This window comes from Rattus norvegicus, chromosome 7 (assembly GCF_021556685.1).
Source record: "Rattus norvegicus strain SHRSP/BbbUtx chromosome 7, alternate assembly SHRSP_T2T, whole genome shotgun sequence".
Classification (NCBI taxonomy): Eukaryota; Metazoa; Chordata; class Mammalia; order Rodentia; family Muridae; genus Rattus; species Rattus norvegicus.
In genome coordinates, this window is record NC_141540.1 from 10786694 (window position 1) to 10811632 (window position 24939).

At 37.2% G+C, this 24939-nt stretch overlaps 2 pseudogenes; one reads left to right on the forward strand and one right to left on the reverse strand.

The window, feature by feature from the left end:
- Olr1018-ps (olfactory receptor pseudogene 1018) lies at nucleotides 10445-11324 on the reverse strand (annotated as a pseudogene).
- Ndufb4-ps4 (NADH:ubiquinone oxidoreductase subunit B4, pseudogene 4) lies at nucleotides 13625-24722 on the forward strand (annotated as a pseudogene).
- The last annotated feature ends 217 nt before the right edge of the window (nucleotides 24723-24939 follow it).

The following is a 24939-nucleotide window of genomic DNA, read 5'->3' on the forward strand; positions in this document are numbered from 1 at the left end:
AGGACTTCAAGAAAGACATGAACACACTTAGGGAAGCACAGGAAAACATTAATAAACAAGTAGAAGCCTACAGAGAGGAATCGCAAAAATCCCTGAAAGAATTCCAGGAAAACACAATCAAAGAGTTGAAGGAATTAAAAATGGAAATAGAAGCAATCAAGAAAGAACACATGGAAACAACCCTGGATATAGAAAACCAAAAGAAGAGACAAGGAGCTGTAGATACAAGCTTCACCAACAGAATACAAGAGATGGAAGAGAGAATCTCAGGAGCAGAAGATTCCATAGAAATCATTGACTCAACTGTCAAAGATAATGTAAAGCGGAAAAAGCTACTGGTCCAAAACATACAGGAAATCCAGGACTCAATGAGAAGATCAAACCTAAGGATAATAGGTATAGAAGAGAGTGAAGACTACCAGCTCAAAGGACCAGTAAATATCTTCAACAAAATCATAGAAGAAAACTTCCCTAACCTAAAAAAAGAGATACCCATAGACATACAAGAAGCCTACAGAACTCCAAACAGATTGGACCAGAAAAGAAACACCTCCCGTCACATAATTGTCAAAACACCAAACGCACAAAATAAAGAAAGAATATTAAAAGCAGTAAGGGAAAAAGGTCAAGTAACATATAAAGGGAGACCTATCAGAATCACACCAGACTTCTCGCCAGAAACTATGAAGGCCAGAAGATCCTGGACTGGTGTTATACAGACCCTAAGAGAACACAAATGCCAGCCCATGTTACTGTATCCAGCAAAACTCTCAATTAACATAGATGGAGAAACCAAGATATTCCATGACAAAAACAAATTTACACAATATCTTTCTACAAATCCAGCACTACAAAGGATAATAAATGGTAAAGCCCAACATAAAAAGGCAAGCTATACCCTAGAAGAAGCAAGAAACTAAGCGTCTTGGCAACAAAACAAAGAGAATGAAAGCACACAAACATAACCTCACATCCAAATATGAATATAACGGGAAGCAATAATCACTATTCCTTAATATCTCTCAATATCAATGGCCTCAACTCCCCAATAAAAAGACATAGATTAACAAACTGGATACGCAAAGAAGACCCTGCATTCTGCTGCCTACAGGAAACACACCTCAGAGACAAAGACAGACACTACCTCAGAGTGAAAGGCTGGAAAACAACTTTCCAAGCAAATGGTCAGAAGAAGCAAGGTGGAGTAGCCATTCTAATATCAAATAAAATCAATTTCCAACTAAAAGTCATAAAAAAGATAAGGAAGGACACTTCATATTCATCAAAGGAAAAATCAACCAAGATGAACTCTCAATCCTAAATATCTATGCCCCAAATACAAGGGCACCTACATACGTAAAAGAAACCTTACTAAAGCTCAAAACACACATTGCACCTCACACAATAATAGTGGGAGATTTCAACACCCCACTCTCATCAATGGACAGATCATGGAAACAGAAATTAAACAGTGATGTAGACAGACTAAGAGAAGTCATGAGCCAAATGGACTTAACGGATATTTATAGAACATTCTATCCTAAAGCAAAAGGATATACCTTCTTCTCAGCTCCTCATGGTACTTTCTCCAAAATTGACCATGTAATTGGTCAAAAAACGGGCCTCAACAGGTACAGAAAGATAGAAATAATCCCATGCGTGCTATCGGACCACCACGGCCTAAAACTGGTCTTCAATAACAATAAGGGAAGAATGCCCACATATACGTGGAAATTGAACAATGCTCTACTCAATGATAACCTGGTCAAGGAAGAAATAAAGAAAGAAATTAAAAACTTTTTAGAATTTAATGAAAATGAAGATACAACATACTCAAACTTATGGGACACAATGAAAGCTGTGCTAAGAGGAAAACTGATAGCGCTGAGTGCCTGCAGAAAGAAACAGGAAAGAGCATATGTCAGCAGCTTGACAGCACACCTAAAAGCTCTAGAACAAAAAGAAGCAAATACACCCAGGAGGAGTAGAAGGCAGGAAATAATCAAACACAGAGCTGAAATCAACCAAGTAGAAACAAAAAGGACCATAGAAAGAATCAACAGAACCAAAAGTTGGTTCTTTGAGAAAATAAACAAGATAGATAAACCCTTAGCCAGACTAACGAGAGGACACAGAGAGTGTGTCCAAATTAACAAAATCAGAAATGAAAAGGGAGACATAACTACAGATTCGGAGGAAATTCAGAAAATCATCAGATCTTACTATAAAAACCTATATTCAACAAAATTTGAAAATCTTCAGGAAATGGACAATTTCCTAGACAGATACCAGGTATCGAGGTTAAATCAGGAACAGATAAACCAGTTAAACAACCCCATAACTCCTAAGGAAATAGAAGCAGTCATTAAAGGTCTCCCAACCAAAAAGAGCCCAGGTCCAGACGGGTTTAGTGCAGAATTCTATCAAACCTTCATAGAAGACCTCATACCAATATTATCCAAACTATTCCACAAAATTGAAACAGATGGAGCCCTACCGAATTCCTTCTACGAAGCCACAATTACTCTTATACCTAAACCACACAAAGACACAACAAAGAAAGAGAACTTCAGACCAATTTCCCTTATGAATATCGACGCAAAAATACTCAATAAAATTTTGGCAAAACGAATTCAAGAGCACATCAAAACAATCATCCACCATGATCAATTAAGCTTCATCCCAGGCATTCAGGGATGGTTTAATATACGGAAAACCATCAACGTGATCCATCATATAAACAAACTGAAAGAACAGAACCACATGATCATTTCATTAGATGCTGAGAAAGCATTTGACAAAATTCAACACCCCTTCATGATAAAAGTCCTGGAAAGAATAGGAATTCAAGGCCCATACCTAAACATAGTAAAAGCCATATACAACAAACCAGTTGCTAACATTAAACTAAATGGAGAGAAACTTGAAGCAATCCCACTAAAATCAGGTACTAGACAAGGCTGCCCACTCTCTCCCTACTTATTCAAAATAGTTCTTGAAGTTCTAGCCAGAGCAATCAGACAACAAAAGGAGATCAAAGGGATACAGATCGGAAAAGAAGAGGTCAAAATATCACTATTTGCAGATGACATGATAGTATATTTAAGTGATCCCAAAAGTTCCACCAGAGAACTACTAAAGCTGATAAACAACTTCAGCAAAGTGGCTGGGTATAAAATTAACTCAAATAAATCAGTTGCCTTCCTCTATACAAAAGAGAAACAAGCCGAGAAAGAAATTAGGGAAACGACACCCTTCATAATAGACCCAAATAATATAAAGTACCTCGGTGTGATTTTAACCAAGCAAGTAAAAGATCTGTACAATAAGAACTTCAAGACACTGAGGAAAGAAATTGAAGAAGACCTCAGAAGATGGAAAGATCTCCCATGCTCATGGATTGGCAGGATTAATATAGTAAAAATGGCCATTTTACCAAAAGCAATCTACAGATTCAATGCAATCCCCATCAAAATACCAATCCAATTCTTCAAAGAGTTAGACAGAACAATTTGCAAATTCATCTGGAATAACAAAAAACCCAGGATAGCTAAAGCTATCCTCAACAATAAAAGAACTTCAGGGGGAATCACTATCCCTGAACTCAAGCAGTATTACAGAGCAATAGTGATAAAAACTGCATGGTATTGGTACAGAGACAGACAGATAGACCAATGGAATAGAATTGAAGACCCAGAAATGAACCCACACACCTATGGTCACTTGATTTTTGACAAAGGAGCCAAAACCATCCAATGGAAAAAAGATAGCATTTTCAGCAAATGGTGCTGGTTCAACTGGAGGTCAACATGTAGAAGAATGCAGATCGATCCATGCTTATCACCCTGTACAAAGCTTAAGTCCAAGTGGATCAAGGACCTCCACATCAAACCAGACACACTCAAACTAATAGAAGAAAAACTAGGGAAGCATCTGGAACACATGGGCACTGGAAAAAATTTCCTGAACAAAACACCAATGGCTCATGCTCTAAGATCAAGAATCGACAAATGGGATCTCATAAAACTGCAAAGCTTCTGTAAGGCAAAGGACACTGTGGTTAGGACAAAACAGCAACCAACAGATTGGGAAAAGATCTTTACCAATCCTACAACAGATAGAGGCCTTATATCCAAAATATACAAAGAACTCAAGAAGTTAGACCGCAGGGAAACAAATAACCCTATTAAAAAATGGGGTTCAGAGCTAAACAAAGAATTCACAGCTGAGGAATGCCGAATGGCTGAGAAACACCTAAAGAAATGTTCAACATCTTTAGTCATAAGGGAAATGCAAATCAAAACAACCCTGAGATTTCACCTCACACCAGTGCGATTGGCTAAGATCAAAAACTCAGGTGACAGCAGATGCTGGCGAGGATGTGGAGAAAGAGGAACACTCCTCCATTGTTGGTGGGATTGCAGACTGGTAAAACCATTCTGGAAATCAGTCTGGAGGTTCCTCAGAAAATTGGACTTTGAACTGCCTGAGGATCCAGCTATACCTCTCTTGGGCATATACCCAAAAGATGCCTCAACATATAAAAGAGACACGTGCTCCACTATGTTCATCGCAGCCTTATTTATAATAGCCAGAAACTGGAAAGAACCCAGATGCCCTTCAACAGAGGAATGGATACAGAAAATGTGGTACATCTACACAATGGAATATTACTCAGCTATCAAAAATAACGAGTTTATGAAATTCGTAGGCAAATGGTTGGAACTGGAAAATATCATCCTGAGTGAGCTAACCCAATCACAGAAAGACATACATGGGATGCACTCATTGATAAGTGGCTATTAGCCCAAATGCTTGAATTACCCTAGATCCCTAGAACAAACGAAACTCAAGACGGATGATCAAAATGTGAATGCTTCACTCCTTCTTTAAATGAGGAAAAAGAATACCCTTGGCAGGGAAGGGAGAGGCAAAGATTAAAACAGAGACTGAAGGAACACCCATTCAGAGCCTGCCCCACATGTGGCCCATACATATACAGCCACCCAATTAGACAAGATGGATGAAGCAAAGAAGTGCAGACCGACAGGAGCCGGATGTAGATTGCTCCTGAGAGACACAGCCAGAATACAGCAAATACAGTGGCGAATGCCAGCAGCAAACCACTGAACTGAGAATAGGTCCCCCGTTGAAGGAATCAGAGAAAGAACTGGAAGAGTTTGAAGGGGCTTGAGACCCCATATGTACAACAATGCCAAGCAACCAGAGCTTCCAGGGACTAAGCCACTACCTAAAGACTATACATGGACTGACCCTGGACTCTGACCCCATAGGTAGCAATGAATATCCTAGTAAGAGCACCAGTGGAAGGGGAAGCCCTGGGTCCTGCTAAGACTGAACCCCCAGTGAACTAATCTATGGGGGGAGGACGGCAATGGGGGGAGGGTTGGGAGGGGAACACCCATAAGGAAGGGGAGGGGGGAGGGGGATGTTTGCCCGGAAACCAGGAAAGGGAATAACACTCGAAATGTATATAAGAAATACTCAAGTTAATAAAAAAAAAAAGAAAAAAATAAAAAAAGAAAAAAAAAAAGAAAAAAAAAGTGCAGAATGTTTCCCATGCATAGTCTGGCTGACTCGCTCTCGCTAGTTCTGGCTTCAGTGGGCCATTGGAACTAGCTCTAATTTATCTCAGTGCCTCACATTGCCCCCAAGTATTCTCTGACCCAGGCAGCAATCTCACTACCCTTCTAGTTTGCAAGGCAGGTTGGTGGCTGCCATGACAGTTTCATACAGAGACCGTCTATCTCATGACTTTCTTACTGTGGACTCTGCTCACATTTCTAACATCTAACCTCTGGTCCCAGCGGCAGCTACCCTCTCATAACTCTGCTGCTGCTAAGTTTACATTCCCCACTTCTGCCCCCTAATATTCATGGTATAAACTCCCAACAGCTCGTTAAAAACAAGACTCAACAAACTGCAACCTAACAATCAAATTTATATGTTAAATACTTGATAGATTATATATCCACAGTATAGACTCACAACCACTTCATAAGGATATAAACCTCCGACGTAGATAAGATAAATTTTCCTAGAAAAAACCATCCCAAATACCTTGGGAATTTAAGACCACTTGGATCTGGATCATCTTTCTCCATCTCCATCTTTATTCTCCTTCCTTACCAAAACCAGAATCTGTATAAGAGAGGAAACATGGGGTTTCTGTCTTTCTGAACCCCTAGTTCATTTCACTTAATTTGAGGACATCTAGTTCTACCAATTTTTCATAAAATATTTTAATAAATATTTCTGGCTAAATAGTACTCCATCGTGTATGTATGACACATTTTCCTTCATTTATCTGTTGAAGAACATTTATGCTGTGTTTGTCACCTTGCAAATGACATTACTCCACAGATATGCTGGGATCTCTGTTGTATGCTCATTTGGGTTCTTCAGGTGAGTACCCAGGGATTGTATATCTGAATACTATAATAGCTCAAATTGCAGATTTCTCAGAAATGCTCCCTCCAGTGTGTGGATGACTTATTAATATTGCTGCAGTACAGACAAATGTATTTCCTTTCAGAATACTATTCCAATTATTCCAAATATTCAGTGGCATATGAATATAAAATTTCACCTTCAAAGGTGTAAATATTTCAACAAAATGTCTAACTCTTATGACTATATTATGGAATCAGGCTGGTTCATGCTTCCAACTCAGATTGGAAGTATAAATTTCAAGAACCACCAAAAAGACCAGTGGAGCATTTCTCTAGCTAACAACCAAACAAATTAACAGTCAAATAGTGTGTGTATGGTGTGTGTGTGTGTGTGTGTGTGTGTGTGTGTGTGTGTGTGTGTGTGCGTGTGTGTGTGCATGTTTGTGTGTGTGTTCATATGAAAGAGCTTTATTTAATTACTTTAAAGCATTTTCATTAAAGTTAGACAAATCCAAATTAATTTTTATAACATATATACAAAATAATGGGTTTCATCAGGAATGTCACACATTTGTACCAAATATTTTGTTCAAAGTCAACCTCTTTATCATTATGGTATTCCTATTCTTCCTGTTAGCCACAGTTCTATCCATAGTAACCCATTTCCACTTTAATGGTATAAGCGTATTTAAATATGCACCTACCATAGGAGCAAAACCACATTATATTTGCCTTTCTGAATCTATCATATTTTCTTTAAGCATGATGATTTCCAATGCATTTTATCTATCTATCTATCTATCTATCTGTCTGTCTGTCTGTCTGTCTGTCTATCTATCTATCTATCTATCTATCTATCTATCTATCTATCATCTATCTACTTATTATATATTTGTATCTGTCTATTTATTTGCTGCAAGTGACATAATCTTATTGTTTTCTTTTATTGGATATTTTATATTTACATTTCAAATATTATTCCCTTTCCCAGTTTCCCATGCATAAGCCCCTTATTCCCTCCCCCTCCCTGTCTTCTATAAGGGTGTATCCCTCCACATCCAACCCCCATTACTGCCTTCCAACAATCTCCTACATTGGGGGTCCAGCCTTGGCAGGATCAAGGGCTTCTCCTTCCACAGGTGCTCCACAAGGCCATCCTCTGCTACATATACTGATGGAGCCATGGATCCCATGTACAGTCTTTGAGTAGTGGTTTAGTCCCTGGAAGCTCTGGTTGGGTGTTGTGTTTGTTCTTATGGAGTTGCAGGCCACCTTCAACTCTTTCAATTCTTTCTCTAACTCCTCCAACAGGGATCCCTTTCTTAGATCAGTGGTGTGCTACTAGAATTCTCCTCTGTATTTGACATGCTCAGGATATTTCTACTGTCAGCTCCTGTCAGCATGCATTTCTCAGCTTCATCAATCTTGTCCAGTTTTGGTGGATATATATATATATATATATATATATATATATATATATATATATATGTATATATATATATATATTAGATATATATATTAGATATAGATATAGATAGATAGATATAGATAAATATAGATATAGATAAATAGATAGATATAATATATATAATGTATATCCATGCGGGGCAGGCTCTGAATGGCCATTCCTTCCATCTTTGCTCTAAACTTTGCCTCTATAGTCCTCCTATGAAGATGTTTTGTTCCCCGATTTAAGAAGGAGTGAGGCACCCATGTTTCGGTCATCCTTTTTCTTGAGCTTCATGTGGTCTGTGAATTTTATCTTGGGTAATTCAAGCTTTTGAGCTAATATCCACTTCTCAGTGAGTGCATACCATGTATATTTTTTGTGATTGTGTTACCTCCTTCAGGATGATAATATTCTTCTTCTGTGGTATTTTTTATGTACCTGTGTGTGTGTAAATGTGTGTGTGTGTGTGTGTGTGTGTGTGTGTGTGTGTGTGAATGTTAGTAACCAGAACCTGTACAGGCTAGGTCATAGTTCTGACATAGAGTGCTTGCATAGAATGTATGAGACCCTGGATTAAATTCTTAATACTGTAAAAATAACAAACTAAAGTAATTACACCTATGCTCAGAAAAAGAGCATAGGACTGAAATTTGAAATTCCAAACTTGGCAAGTTATTTTAGCAATAGTTGGGGTCTCACCTGTGATCTTAGGAATGACAGCACTTCTAAGCAACCAGCTTTCTCCATGTGGGATTAGTTTGTGAATAGCTGTTTCACAGGGTTAACTCTGGGGATGAAATGGAACCTTTATATCTGAATCCTATGCTAGCTCAAATGTGAATGTCCATATTAATGCTTATAGTAGTAGAACTAATTTACATTTCCATGAAATATATAAAAATCCTTTCTCTTAGATCTTTGCTACTAATTGCTGTTTTTCATTTTCTTGATGCAAGTCTTTTTAATTTTTAAATTAAGTTGAATATTAAAGAAAGTAAAATCAACTGGAGCTGAAGAAAATGCTAACTTGGAGAACATGATGTTCACTTTGTCCATTATCAAACTAAATATTTTTACATGGTATAAACAGATATACTAGATCAGGGGATTCAATGGATTAATCATCAAACTGAACAAACCATGTAACTAGAGTTGATAGACCTGTGGTGTTTGATGTGTGTGTGTGTGTGTGTGTGTGTGTGTGTGTGTGTTTCTGTGTTTCTGATAGAGTAGCTCTATTATGTAGCTCTGACTGTCCTGGAACACACTGTGTAGATAGACCACTCTAACGTCCAACATACAGAGATCTACCTGCCACTGCTTTCTGGATACTGGAATAAAAATTAATGCCACTATGCGTGGCTCTGAACAAATGTTATAAACTCTACAATCTAATTTTCAAAAAGGTCTAGAAACAAGCAGAAGAGGAAAAGCAGCTAAACTCTTGCTATGAAAATAGTTATGAATTTCTTGCCTTTGTACATCAACTGATATTGCATACATCACTCCAGGTAACTACCTGGTGAGGAGTTTATACTTATTTTCACTTATTATTGACACAACCTATAGATGTAATATTATACAGATTGAGCAACTTGGTTTTTACACACACATACACACACACACACACACACACACCTCTCTCTCTCTCTCTCTCTCTCTCTCTCTCTCTCTCTCTCTCTCTCTGTCTGTCTCTCTCTCTCTCCTAACAACCTTTCTTAACATGGTGTATGTCTGCTTATATAGCAAATATTTCTAGCCCCATATACTCTAAAGTCTATGAAATGTCAATATTAAAAAAAATTAAACAATATAAATTTTGGAAAACAAGTTATTATGAGTATGAAAGAAATTCTGAGAACTACCTGTATCATAGAACATATATTTCTTTTACTGTTAGAGAAATCTATAGATGAATCTATTAATGGCTAGCATCTTTTTCCAAAGAAACTTTAGGTAAGCTCAAAGTTAAGCATTAAAAAATCAACAAAATTATTCAGTAGATTAATGATCAGGGTTTAGGACCCTGATGTAAGTAACATTAATTTTGAGAGCATCTTTTAAAAGTTGTCACTAAACTCAATTAAATGCCATTTGTTATGATAATAAAGGACAGAAAACACAAGATAGACATAAAACTTATACACTTCACTACACAGGCCTCTAATGTAAATAGATTTTAGGAAATACAGCAAGAAGTAGCTGCACAGTAGACATGGGGGACATTGGCTCACTGGAGATCTCAATTAAATGTACATATACAGTAGGAAGTATTTTTCAGAGTTGCATGTTACTCTTTTATTAGCATTTGTCTGTTGCTCAATTGATAAATAATTTGAAAATAAATTCATTCTTTTAAAATGTCATTCTCATTTTGGTGACAACAAATCAGCCACACTCAGAAAATTTTAACTGAAATCAAAATATGAAAACATTTTCTAAGTTGAATACAAAAGTAGTTGGAAAATACAATAATGCAAATAAACATGGCATATAACTTTATAAAAAAGAAACAGTGAATTTCATTACCATTAATTATTATTTGAAATGCATTTTTTGACCAAGGTCTTAAAGGATTCTTTTATTGTTTGTTTCTAAGGGAGTAGATAAAAGGATTCAGCATCGGGGCAACAGAGGTGTTGAGCACTGCTTTACCCTTAGTCAAAGCCACACCTTCCTTTACTGAAGTTTTGACATACATGAATATACAGCTTCCATAGAAATGGACACAACAATGATGTGTGAAGAACAGGTAGAAAAGGCCTTTACCCTTTGCTCAGCAGAGGGGATTCTTAGAATTGTCCTAAGGATGGACATGTAGAAGAGAATCAATAATGAGTAGGTTACCATGAGGGTGAATATTGCTAGGAAGAATGCCAAGAGTTCCAGAAAGGCTGTGTCTGTGCAAGAAATGAGCAGTATGGGGGAAGAGTCACAGGTGAAATGGTTAATGATGTTGGAGTCACAGAAATCCAGTTGAAGGCCCATGATCACAGGTGGAGAGATGATGAGAAATCCAGCCAGCCAAGAGCTAACAGTAAGCCAAATTCAGACTCTGCTGTTCATTATTGTGGCATAATGCAAGGGCTTACAGATAGTCACATATTGGTCATAGGACATAGCAGTCAGAAGAAAAAATTCAGTCAAACCCAGGAGTATGAAGAAGAACACCTGAGCCATACAAGAGTTATAGGAGATGGTCATATCCCCTGTTACAATGCTCACAAGGAACCGACGAATGGATACTGTTGTAAATGCGATTTCTAGGAAAGAGAAATTTCGGAGGAAGAAGTACATGGGCATCTTGAGGTGTGAATTTATCTGGGGGTAATAATGGTCAGATTTCCAGTAATGCTCAAAATATAAGTGAGAAATAAAAATATAAAAATTAAAATGTTTACCTTTGGGTCATTTGTTAATCCCAAAGATTATTTAAGAATTATTGAAGAAGAGTTATTGAAGAATAAACTCACTTACACATGTTCGATTTTTCACTTCTTTTTGTGTTCTGCCAGGTCTATAATTGTGAAATGAATTAGAGAGTCCAGATAAGTTTGAATTATATTTGCTCATATATGTGTTTGTTTCATCATATCAGACAAAACTTGTAGCAATGTAGAAACTGAAATATGAACTTATTCATTAAATTATACTGTTATAAAAGTGAACATTAACTGTCACAAGACAATAACGTATCTGGTGATTGCCTTGGATCTACAGATAATTAGTGTTAAGATAGTCATCTGATAGTTGTTGTTAGTACATTGGTAGATGAAGATAATTCTCAGACAGGTCTTTTTCTATGGTATATGAGCAAACATTTGAAAAATAAAATATTTAAAATTAAAAATATAATTTTATTCTCAAAACTACTTCAATAAAGGAATGCATTTGAGACAAACATTTGTTTGTCAATTTTAGAAAATGTTTTAAACTATTCTTGACTTTCTGAGCAATTAATATTTTAATAAGTATATCAGGGTTATCAAAACCAACATTTATATATCCCTAATGGAACAAACTCAGAAATCTTCAAAGTTTAAAAGCATTCATAGTGTTTCTCTATTAAATTAAATAATAGTTTTCCTCTATGTAGATGAGATTTTAACAACCAGATAGAGAACGTAGGCAATGAATAATTAGAAAATGAAAAATGAATAAAGATCAGAGACTAAATTATATAATGCAAAGTTGTTGTAGCTTAAGAGCTCAAACCCAAATTCTTAGTGGATTTTTAACCAATTTTCTCTATTACCTCATTTCGGATCATTGTTCAGACTTATTACCTATGTCTCCATTATGTGCTTTTCATACATAACAAACTCATACCATGTGTACCTGAAATTTGGGGAGGTAATTAAGCTATATACAGTAATAGGAACATGCTATGGGGTGAATCCAATGAATATCTCTGAAGTAGATTCTGATAGGTGATATACTCTTGGTTTTTGGTGGAAACAGCAAAACCCAAATTGTCCGAGGGAATACATTCTTAAAATCGCGGTTTAAGAAACTTGAGAAATACTTGGGTTCCAGTGAACAGCAAAGATTTCAGGGGTTGGGAATTTAGCTCAGTGGTAGATTGCTTGCCTAGCAAGTACAAGGCCCTGGTATTGGTCCTCAGCTCCAGAAAAATAAAAAAAAAAAAACAAAAAACAAAAATTTCAGTGGACACCTCCCGTAGAGTGCACACTATTTATAAAACTCTCAAAACAAAATATTCTCGTTTTATTATTTATGTATTTATTTTATTCATATTGAGTAGAAGTGTCTCGGGCTACAACTTACAATTTAATAGTAAATCCAAAGGTTGTTGAAAACAAACAGGTAAATTGACAAACAGAACAGGAATTCAATATAGAAGAAATTATTATATATTGGACTGTAGCTAAGATTCTCAAAAAGTTTGGGGGATGAAGAGAATATGAAGGAGAAAGGGGAATACATGAAGTAAAATAAAGGGAAGAAGGTAGCTACATTATCAAGATATTTGAGCAATACATACAGTTAAGAGGCAATAAAGCTGTATATTTGGTGTGCTACCTAGATAAAACTTCATTGGTAAATCAGGAAAAAAACATAAAAATCAGTATCCTGGGAGATGAAGGGCTATGTGGCCAATAAGTAGAAGTTGTTGAGATAGAATATCGCCTAAAATTTTTAGTTGTAACCATAACAGCCAGTACCTAGAATCTCATGTTTTCTAAAATACCAAAAAAGAACAAAGTACTTACAATGGATATTATGAAATTTGACAAATACCATTTTCACCCTTTGTCTTCCGGTTACTCTTAGGAAAGAACAATGACCTGTAATTCTAAATTCTACTTTTTACACCATTGTTACAAAATGGTGTGCCTAAATATTCTTTTCTGTTCTATGTTTTTACTTCCTCCTTGAAACAGACACAAGGGACTCTTTAGCAAAGAAGTGATAAATTGTCTCTGGAGAGAGATAGGGCTGATGAGTGTGACCTAAGGCTAAGCTGAATAATGAGGTGAATTACAGAAATAGTCTTTGGAATCATTAATTGTTGGAAAAATGTAAAATGCAGATAATACTGAAAAACAACAGTTATATTTGTATTTTATATAGTCAATATTTTAATACAAAAATGTAATCTAGTGTAATTTTATATAAACATTTAAAAAGCACAAAATAGCAAGAGTAATTTTCCACTGGGACATGAAGTTTGACATTTAATTATTTTCTTTGATAATAAAAACATACTGGATAATTTAGTAAAGTATAGTTAATAGGAATGTCAAGAACTAGAGGTAATATTTTTACAGTTCTCAAAATTAATACTCAAAGACATTTTCTTACTGAATCTGTAATTTATATTAGAAAAAAAACCAGTTTGCTATTATTTCCATTAGAGTCCTCTGTATTTTTTCCCATTAGATAATGTATTGCTGTGAGGTAGTAGATTTTTTTAACTTTAGTATATTTGGCATAGATGCTAAATTTGAAATTTATTTATATTTATATTCACTAAAAGCCACTGACTCCACTTATGCATAGCTTAAGCTGATTTTTCTTCACAATGGAGAGGATATTGCTCATTATTTTCATAAGGATATCCTCAAGGAAAGTACGTATTGAAGTAAATTTGAAATTGAAATTAAATAAATTTGAAAAATATTAAAATATAAAGATTTGCAAAAACACTGAAGGAATATTAAATGAGTTCATGAAAAGCACACAGAGAGAAGTAATTTTTCTATTGACTAAGTTTAATATGTGATTTGCATCCAAATATTGCATATCCATTGCCTATTAGAAAGGAGATAGAGGAGGCATGCATTATAAAGCCTTCCATATAATAATGTGAAGGTCTACATGGTTGAGTAAGGTTATGAATATATATGTGTGCCTGTATGCTGCACATTCAGCAGTGTTGTCTCCTTAGGGGATGTCTTTGAGGGTCCTGTCTTTCCCAAGATAACGTGATTTCTACCAAACCCCTTTGATTCTCTTAAGGACTTTTGTTTTAAAAAAGAACAAAATCTTTATTTATATATATAAATTTTCATGTGTGTGTGCAGGCAAGGGGAAAGACTGAAGGAGGGAGGAAGGGAGAGAGAGCGAGAAAAAGAGAGGGGGGATAGGAGAGAGTAAAGGAGAGAGGCGGGGCTGTTGTGTGTGTGTGTGTGTGTGTGTGTGTGTGTGTGAGAGAGAGAGAGAGAGAGAGAGAGGAGGGAGAGACACAGACAGAGACAGAGACAGAGAGACAGAGAGAGAGACAGAGAGAGAGACAGAGAGAGAGAGAGACAAAGGGGGTGGAAGGAGGGAGGAAGAGTGCACTGGGTTACAATATGTGTTGTAATAGAAACACCCAATGCCCTACAATATTTTTAGAACTAGAACCAGAGACTGGAAATCCTGCTCATGTCTTGCAAAAATTACATGGAAAATTCCTACAAAACTGAGTTTTGAAAAAAAATGATTTAGTTCATTAATTGCTCATGTTGAAACATCGCTGTGTTTCAGGGATAAAGCTAACTTGGGTATGATGAATACTATTTTTGACATGCAATCCCCTCCTTACAAAATTTGCTCAGGTATATTTGATTTTGAAAAAATTTTTCTAATTTTCAAAAGTCTATAAATTTGTCATGCTGAAGTATTTTGCCATAAGTTTTTCATATAAATGTATATAGAACAATGATACACCATTACCTATTTGGAGTAAGGAAGTTTGAATATCATGCAGAGTTACATGAAAACATTTCAAATCTTTAAATATATAAGGCTTCTATTAGTTTCAGTGTATCTGGTTTTATGTGGAAGTCCTTGATACACTTGAATTTCACCTTTGTACAAGGCAGTAAGAATGGATTGACTTGCATTCTACTACATGCTGACGACCAGTCGAACTAGCAACATTTATTGAAAATGCTATCTTTTTTCCCACTGGATTATTTTAGCTTCTTTGTCAAAGATAAAGTGACCATAGGTATGTGCATTCATTTCTGGGTCTTTAATTCTATTCAATTTATCTACCTGCCTATCTCTGTGCAAATACCATATAGATTTTTAAATCACTAACCCTATGTAATACAGCTTGAGGTCAGGGATGGTGATTCCTCAGAAGGTCTCTTATTGTTGAGGATAGAATTTGCTCTCCTGGGTTTTTCTTATTCCAAATAAATATGAGAATTGCTCTTTCTAACTCTATGAAAAATTGAGTTAGAATTTTGATGGGGATGACATTGAATCTTCAGTTTGATTTTGAAAAAATGACCATTTTTACTATATTAATCTTTCCAATCCATGGGCATGGGAGATCTTTCCATGTTCTGAGATCTTCAATTTCTTTCTTCAGAGACTTGAAGTTCTTGTCATATAGATCCTTCATTTACTTCGTTAACATCACACCAAGGTATTTTATATTATTTGTGACTGTTGTGAAATATGTCTTTTCCTTAGTAACAGTCTCAGCCTGTTTATTCCTTGAGTAGAAGAAGGCTACTGATTTGTTTGAGTTAATTGTATATCAAGCCACTTTGCTGAAGTCGTTTACCAGGATTCAGAGCTCTCTGTTGGAACTTTGGGGGTTCGTAATAATTATACTATCATATCATCTGTGAATAGCGATAGGACTTCTTCCTTTCTAGCTTGTATTACTTTGACCACTTTTTGTCGTCTAATTTCTTGAGCTAGGATTTCATGTACTGTATTGAATAGGTAGGGAGAAAGTGTGCAGAGATGTCTAGTCCCTGATTTTAGTGTGATTGCTTCAGGTTTCATTCCATTTGGTTTGATGTTGGTTACAGACTTGCTGTATTATTGCTTTTACTATATTTTGGTATGGGCCTTGAATTCCTGATCTTTCCAAGACGTTTATCATGAAGGAGTGTTGAACTTTGTCAACTGCTTCCTCCACATCTAGTGAGATGATCAAATGATATTTTTTCTTTGAGCATGGGATTATGTGGATGGATTTCTATATATTGAAACCTGTGCATTCCTGGGGAAAAGCCTACTTGGGCATGATGAATGATCATTTTGATATGTCCTTGTATTCAGTTTGCAAGAATTTTATCAAGTATTTTTGCTTTGATATTCGTAGGGGAAATTGGTCTGAAGTCCTCTTTCTTTAGTGGGTCTTTGTGTGACTTGTATAAGTATAATTGTTGTTTCAAAGAATGAAGAAGTGTTCCTTTGGTTTCTATTTTGTGGAATATTTAAAGAGTATCAGTATTGGGTAGCCCTCTTTGAAGAGTTAATAGAATTCTTCACAAAACCCATCTCGTCCTGGGCTTTTTTTTGAAAGTCTTTTAGTGATTACTTCTATTATGTTAGGGGATATGGGACTGTTTAGATGGGGAAGAGCCTCGAATTCTTCGGCAGAGGGAAAAATTTTCTGATCAGAACAGCCATGACTTATGCTCTCAGATCAAAAATAGACAAATGGGACCTGATAAAATTGGAAAGCTTCTGTATGACAAATGGCACTGTCAATGGGGCAAAATGGCAACTGACAGATTAGGAAAAAAACTTTACCAATTGTGCATCTAATAGAGGGCTAATATCAAATATATAAAAAGAACACAAGAAGTTAGACCCAAGGAGAACCAAATAATTCTATTAAAATTGGATACAGAGCTAAGCAACGAATTATTAAATGAGAAATAATTAATGGCCATGAACCACCTAAAGAAATGTTCACCACTCTAAGTCATCGGGGAAATGCAAATCAAAACAAGCCTGAGATTCCACATCACACCACTCAGAATGGCTAAGATAAAAAAACTCAGGTAACAGCAGATGTAGGCAAGACTGTGCAGAAAGAGAAAAACTTTCTCCATTGTTCAAATGATTCAACCTAGTACAAAGACTTTGGAATCAGTCTGGAGATTCCTCAGAAAAGTGGACATAGCACTACATGAGGAGCCAGCTATAACACTTCCAGGCATATTCCCAAAAGACTCTCCAATATACAACAAGGACACAAGCTCCATTATGTCCATAGCAGCTAAATTTATAATATCCAGAAGTTGGAAAAAATCCAAATGTCCTTCAATAGAGGAATGGATACACAAAATATGGTACTTTTAAACAATGGAGTACTACTCAGCTATTAAAAATAATTAATTCACTCCAGAGGAAAACACCTAATGCCATATGGGACCCAGGTGCACAGGGGCTCCAGGAAAAGGCACAGGCCATCCTGGTTGCCAGCCTCACTGAAAGCTCAAAAGCAGGCCCTCACGAGCAACTTGATCTGCGGGACCATATGTAAGACCAACTTTTCTGCTCCAAGCGACCTGACTGGTGGACTCAGGACACACAGGGGCAAAATTCCTCTGGGACGGGACACTTCCAGTTTTTAGCTGGAGCCACAAACTCACTGATCCTGGCCCACAGTTCACTGCTCCCAAACCCCTTCGGAGAGAGAGGTCCTGCTCAAACAGGTGGGCACTCCTGAGACTGCAGAGCAGAAGAGACCAAAAATACTGCCCACCCTTGCCCACATCACTGGCCCAAGAGGAAACTGTATAGGGTATCTGGGAACCAGAAGATAGGGGCACTCGAATGGCATATCCCTCGCAGTTCAGACACTGCCCAGACCTGAAGCGAACCAGTCAACAGTTCTCTGCAACCAAATCCCATGGGAGGGAGAGCTAAACATTCAGAGGGGCAGACATGCCTGAGAAGCCAGAAGAGACTACACTCTGCCCACATTTTTGGCTCCAGATGAAAACACCTAATGCCATCTGGGAGCCCGGTGCACATGGGCTCCAGGAAAAGGTGGCACAAGCCTTCCTGGTTGCTGCCCTCACCAAGAGCTCAAAAGCAGGCCCCCATGAGCAACGTGAGCAGTGGGACCACAGGTAAGACCAACTTTTCTGCTCTAAGCGACCTGCCTGGTGGACTCAGGACACAGGCCCACAGGAACAGATGAAGACCAGTAGACTGGAAAGACTACAGGCCCGATAGTAGAACACTCTCTTCCCATAACTGGCTGAAAGAAAACAGGAAAACAGTTCTACAGCACTCCTGACACCTAGGCCTATAGGACGGTCTAGCCACTGTCAGAAATAGCAAAACAAGGTAACACCAGAGACAACCTGATGGTGAGAGACAAGTGCAGGAACCCAAGCAACAGAAACCAAGACTACAAGGCATCATCAGATCCCAATTTTCCAAACACACCAGAATAGCAAGATCTAGATTTAAAATCATATTTGATCATGATGCTGGAGGTCTTCAAGAAAGACATGAAGAACTGCCTTAGAGAAACGCAGGAAAACATAAATAAACAAGTAGAAGACTATAGAGAGGAATCACAAAAATCCCTGAAAGAATTACTGAAAAACACAATAAAACAGGTGAAGGAATTAAAAATGGAATTAAAAGCAATAAAGAAAGGACAGAGGGAAACAACCCTGGATATACAAAACCAAAGGAAGAGACAAGGAGCTGTAGATACAAGCATCACAAACAGAACACAAGAGATAGAAGAGAGAATCTAAGGATCAGAAGATTCCATAGAAATCATCGACACAAGGGTCAAAGAAAATGTGAAACGGAAAAAAACTACAGGTCCAAAACATACATGAAATCCAGGCCTCAATGAGAAGATCAAATCAGACAGTAATAGGTATAGAAGAGGGTGAAGACTCCCAGCTCAAAAGAGCAGTAAATTTCTTCAAAAAATCATATAAAAAAACGTCCCTAACCTAAAGAAAGAGATGCCCATAAAAATACAAGAAGCCTACAGAACACCAAATAGATTGGACCAGAAAAGAAAATCCTCCAGTCACATAATAGTCAAAACACCAAATGCACAAAATAAAAAATGAATATTAAAATCAGTAAGGGAAAAAGGTCAAGTAACATATAAAGGCAGAGCTATCAGAATCACACCAGACTTCTCACGAGAGATTATGAAAGCCAGAAGATCCTGGACAGGTGTCATACAGACCCTAGGAAAACACAAATGCCAGCCCAGGTTACTGTATCCTGTAAAACTCTCAATTAACATAGATAGAGAAACCAAATTTACATAATGTCTTTCTACAAATCCAGCGCTACAAAGGGTAATAAATGGTAAACCCAACAGAAGGAGGCAAGCTATACCATAGAAAAAGTAAGAAACTAATCATCTTGGCAACAAAACAAAGAGAAGAAAAGCACACAAACATAATCTCAAATCCAAATATGAATATAACAGGAAACAATAATCACTATTCCTTAATATCTCTCAATATCAATGGTCTCAACTCTCCAATAAAAAGACGTAGATTAAGAAATAGTATATGCAATGAGGACCCTGCAATCTGCTGCCTACAGGAAACACACTGCAGACAAAGACAGACACTACCTCAGAGTGAAAGGCTGAAAACAACTTCCTAAGTAAATGGTCTGAAGAAGCAAGTAGGAGTAGCCATTCTAAAATAGAATAAAATCGATTTTCAGCTAAAAGTCATCAAAAAAGATAAGGAAGGACACTTCATATTCATCAAAGGAAAAATCCACCAAGATGAACTGTCAATCCTAAATATCTATGCTCCAAATATAAGGGCAACTACATACATAAAAAAAAAAAAACCTTGCTAAAGCTCAAAGCACACATTTCTCCTCACACAATAATAGGAGGAGATTTCAAAACCCCGTCACTCATCAATGGACAGATCATGGAAACAGTAATTAAACAGAGACATAGATAGACTAAGAGAAATCATGAACCAAATGGACTTAACAGATATTTACAGAACACTCTATCCTAAAACAAAAGAATATACCTTCTTCTCACCATGACATGGTACTTTGTCCAAAATTGGTCAAAAAATAGGCTTCAACAGAATCAGAAAGATAGAAATAATCCCATGCCTCCTATCAGACCACCACAGGCTAAAGCTGGTCTTCAATAACAATAAGGGAAGAATGCCAACATATACATGGAAGTTGAACAGTGCTCTACTCAATGATAACCTGGGCAAAGAAGAAATAAATAAATTAATGACTTCTTAGAATTTAATGAAAATGAAGATACAACATACCCAAACTTATAGGACACAGTGAAAGTTGTGCTAAGAGGAAAACTCATAGCTCTGAGTGCCTGCAGAAAGAAAAAGGAGAGAGCATATATCAGCAGCTTGACAGCACACCTAAAAGCTCTAGAACCAAAAGAAGCAAATACACCCAGGAGGAGTAGAAGGCAGGAAGTAATCAAACTCAGAACTGAAATCAACCAAGTAGAAACAAAAAGGACCATAGATAGAATCAACAAAACCAAAATTTGGTTCTTTGAGAAAATCAACAAAATAGAATAAACCTTTGGACAGACTAAAGAGAGGACACAGAGGGTGTGGACAAATTTACAAAATCAGAAATGAAAAGGAAGACATAGCTACACAATCATAGGACATTCAAAAAATCATTAGTTCCTACTACAAAAGCCTATATTCTACAAAACTTGAAAATCTACAAGAAATGGACAGTTTCTTAGACAGATACCAGGTACCGAAATCAGGAACAGATAAAGCATTTAAACAACCCCGTAACTCCTAACAAAATAGTAGCTGTCATTAAAGGTCTCCCAACCAAAAAGAGCCCAGGTCCAGATGGGTTCAGTGCAGAATTCTATCAGACCTTCATAGAAGACCTCATACCAATGCTATACAAATTATTCCACAAAATTGAAACAGTTGGAGAGCTACCGAAATCCTTTTATGAAGCTACAATTACTCTTGTGCCTAAAACGCACAAAGACCCAACATAGAAAGAGACCTTCAGACCAATTTCCCTTATGTATATCGACGAAAAATGCTCAATAAAATTCTGGGAAACTGAATCCAATAAGATCAAAACAATCATTCAACATGATCAAGTAGGCTTCATCCCAGTCATGCACAAATGGTTTAATATACCGAAAACCATCAATGTAATCCACTATAGAACAAACTGAAAGAACAAAAACATTAGATGCTGAGAAAGCATTTGACAAAATTCAACAACGCTTTATGATTAAAAGTCCTGGAAAGAATAGGAAATCAGGCCGACACCTAAACATAGTAAAAGCCATATACAGCAAACCAGTAGCTAACATTAAACTAAATGGAGAGAAACTTGAAGCAATTCCATTAAATCAGGGACTTGACAATGCTGCCCACTCTCTCCCTGCTTATACAATATAGTTCTTGATGTTTTAGCCAGAGCAATCAGAAAACAAAGGAGATCAAGGGATACAGATTGGAAAAGAAGATGTCAAAATATCACTATATACAGATGATAGGATAGTATACTTAAGTGATCCCAAACCTTCCAGCAGAGAACTACTAAACCTGATAAACACATTCACCAAAGTGGCTGAGTATAAAATTAACTCAAATAAATAAGTAGGCTTTCTCTACGCAAAAGAGAAACAAGACGAGAAAGAAATTAGGGAAAGAACACCATTCATAATCCCAAATGATATAAAATACCTCAGTGTGACTTTAACCATTAGGTAAAAGATCTGTAGGATAAGCACTCAAGCCTCTGAAGAATGAAACTGAAGAAGACCTCAGAAGATGGAAAGATCTCCCATGCTCATGGGTTGGCAGGATTAACATAGTAAAAAAGGTCTTTTTACCAAAAGCGATCTACAGATTCCATGCAATCCCCATCAAAATACCAATCCAATTCTTTAAAGAGTTAGACAGAACAATTTGCAAATTCATCTGGAATAATAAAAAACCCAGGATAGATAAAACTATCCTCAACAATAAAAGTACTTCGGGGGAATAACTATCCCTGAACTCAAGCAGTCCTACAGAGCAATAGTGATAAAACTGCATGGTATTGGTACAGAGACAGACAGATAGACCAGTAGAATAGAATTGAAGACCCAGAAATGAACCCACACATCTGTGGTCCCTTGATTTTTGACAAGGAAGCCAAAACCATACAAAGGAAAAGAGAAAGCATTTTCAGCAAATAGTGCTGGTTCAACTAGAGGTCACCATGTAGAAGAAAGCAGATCGATCCATTCTTATCACCCTGTATAAAGCTTAAGTCCAAGTGGATCAAGACCCTCCATGTCAAACCAGATACACTCCAACTAATAGAGGAAAAAGTGGGGAAGAATCTTAATCGCCTGGTCACTGGAAAATATTTCCTAAACAAAACACAGGTGGCTTATGCTCTAAGATCAAGAATCAACAAATGGGATCTCATAAAACTGCAAAGCTTCTGTAAGGCAGAGGACACTGTTGTTAGGACAAAATGACAACCAACAGATTGGGAAAAGAAGTTTACCAATCCTACAACAGATAGAGTGCATATATCCAAAATATACAAAGAACCCAAGAAGTTAGACTACAGGGAGACAAATAACCCTATTTAAAAATGGGGTTCAGAGTTAAACAAAGAATTCATAGCTGAGGAATGCTGAATGGCTGAGAAACACCTAAAGAAATGTTCATCATCTTTAGTCATAAGGGAAATACAAATCAAAACAACCCTGAGATTTCACCTCACACCAGTGAGAATGGCTAAGATAAAAAAGTCAGGTGACATCAAATGCTTGCGTGGATGTGGAGAAAGAGGAACACTCCTCCATTTTTGGTGGTATGGAATACTGGTACAACCATTCTGGAAATAAGTCTGGAGGTTCCTCAGAAAATTGGACATTGAACTACCTGAGGACCCAGCTATACCTCTCTTGGGCATATACCCAAAAGATGCCCCAACATATACCAAAGAAATGTGCTCCACTATGTTCATAGCAGCCTTATTTATAATAGCCAGAAGCTGTAAAGAACCCAGATGCCCTTCAACAGAGGAATGGATACAGAAAATACGGTACATCTACACAATGGAATATTACTTATCTATCAAAAATAATGACTTTATGAAATTCATAGGCAAATGGATGGAACTGGAAAATATCATCCTGAGGGAGGTAACCCAATCACAGAAAAAGACACATGGTATGCACTCATTGATAAGTGGCTATTAGCCCAAATGCTTGAATTACCCTAGATGCACAGAACACATGAGACTCAAGGATGACCAAAATGCGAATGCTTCAGTCCTTCTTTAGAAGGGGAACAAAAATACCCTTGGGAGGGAATAGGTAGTTAATGTTTAGATCAGAGGCAGAAGGAACACCCATTCAGAACCTGTCCCACATGTGGCCCATACATATACATCCACCAAACTAGATAAGATGGTTGAAGCAAAGAAGTGTAGGCCAACAAGAACCGGATGTAGATCTCTCCTGAGAGACACAGCCAGAGTACTGCAAGTACATAGGCACATGCCAGCAGCAAACCACTGAACTGAGAACGGTATCCCCATTGAAGGAATCAGAGAAAGGACTGGAAGAGCTTGAAGGGGCTCGAGACCACATATGAACAACAATGCCAAACAACCAGATCTTCCAGGGACTAAGCCAATACCCAAAGACTATAAATGGACTGACACTGGGCTCCAACATCATAGGTAGAAATGAATAGCTTAGTAAGAGGACCAGTGGATGGGCAACCCCTTGATCCTCCCAAGACTAAACCCCCAGTGAACGTTCTTGTTGGGGGAAGGGTGGTAATGGGTGGAGGATGGGGAGGGGAAGCCCATCTAGAAGGAGAGGGGGAGGGTTTAGGGGGATGTTGGCCAGGAAACCGGGAAGGGGATTAACAATCGAAAAGTAAATAAGAAATATTCAAGTTCATAAAGATAAAGAAAGAGTTTATCTCTAGGGAACCAAGCTAATTTTAAAATTAAACAGTTGCTTTTCAAAAATATTTAGACCAAAGCCCAAAGAAAGCATGAACATGCTGCTATGGCAACAGAAATAGCTACAGAAATTCCAAACCCGGAGCCAGATCTGTTATCATATGTCTGTGTGTTAAAGAGCGGGGATTCTGGGATTAAATGGAACAGAGTTGATTCCTGATTCTGCCACTCTACTGGGCAGGCCTGGGGCTGTGGACTCTGCCATCTTTGTAAAACAGAGAACACAGTAATCATTTATAAAATTGTTAAGAAGAGCACAGGACAACCAAGATATCGGGCTCCAAGTAAAAGCCTCCACCCCTAGCCACTCTCACCAGTACCCTCAATCCTGACAGGAAAGGCTCAGTTCGAGCGCTTGACCATAAGGGCCCAGCTTAAACGTGAGTACATGCTTCAGTACAATGACCCGGAACACCAAACGCACATCGAGAATCCTGCTTTGATTCATTCGCAGATCAACCAATATTTATCCTAGTTTCAGACCCACTCCCAAGAGCTCACTTTGAGGAGGTGTGGCAGGTCTTGGGCCTTTCATTTTCTGTAATTATGTTTTCAAAACAGACAGGGACAGAAAGGAAAGACTTATCCAGGAAGGAAAATTGGACAAAAAATTTAACATCCCCTACTGAGTTTAGCAATGATGATTCTATTCTTGCATAAATAAATCTATTATTAATAAAAGAAAAAAAATAAAAATAATGACTTCATGAAATTCTTAGGCAATGAATGGAACTAGAAAATATCAACCTGAGTGAGGTAAGCTGTTAGGACCAATGTCTTTGAAACCCTCATAATTGATGTTAATATTATGGTTAGAGTTAAGTATGACTGGGTTCATGGAAAATC